Source organism: Hyposmocoma kahamanoa, unplaced genomic scaffold (genome assembly GCF_003589595.1).
Source record: "Hyposmocoma kahamanoa isolate Upper Pololo Valley unplaced genomic scaffold, ASM358959v1 232, whole genome shotgun sequence".
In the NCBI taxonomy this organism is placed as follows: domain Eukaryota; kingdom Metazoa; phylum Arthropoda; class Insecta; order Lepidoptera; family Cosmopterigidae; genus Hyposmocoma; species Hyposmocoma kahamanoa.
The window spans coordinates 811,000-811,924 of NW_020653750.1; positions in this window are offsets into that span (position 1 = coordinate 811,000).

The following is a 925-nucleotide window of genomic DNA, read 5'->3' on the forward strand; positions in this document are numbered from 1 at the left end:
TAACGGAAATACAGTAAATGGTTGCTCCGCCTCATTTAAAAGAAGAGACAGTAACCACGGAAATCTTGTTGCTGACTATGAGCAAAGTAAGATACATGAATCTTCTTATGAAACTTTCATGACTGGAGAATCACGTAAATCACATCATCAAAAGTCCAGCAGACTACTACTACAGACTACTAATATGTGCCTGGAAAAATATCAACATATTCAATTGTCCAAACATGTCAAATACTACTTTTAAATCTTAATACAATAATACAAAATTCATGAGGTCCGCTGGTTCGTTCCGTAGCTTAGTTGGTATAGCGTATGGCACGGTATGCTAGAAGACGTCGGTTCGAATCCGATTGGATCGAAGGAATTTTTTTTGAGTGTTCGATGTTTGTTATAATAATGAAAACAAACTAGTGGAGTAATAGCACAAATAATTAATTGAATATCAATTCAAGAAAAATTTAAAATGAAGTGAATAGCGACATCTCTCGCCAGGGCCGGTAGCTGTAAAGGTATCTAACTGCGTGATAAAACTTTCACAGTTTTCTCATAGATGGCGCTACGACTAAAAAGTCGTTGAAAAACCAAATACAAAGAAACGACAACAAGCACATAGAAAAATTCGTGAAGTCCACTGGTTCGTTCCGTGGCTTAGTTGGTATAGCGTCTGGCACGGTATGCTACAAGACGTCGGTTCGAATCCGGCCGGATCGAAGGAATTTTTTCTGAGTGTTCGATCTTTGTATTAATAATTATAACAAACTAGTGGAGTAATTTCACAAAAAATTATTGAATATCAATGCAATAAAAATTTAATATTAGGGGTTAAAGTATGAAATTGCCGTTTTATTGCAATAGGTTCTTTGAATTTTCATAGAATGTTCATGGTTTGAGGTTTTCGAATGAAACTTTTTTCAAATGGTTTCTG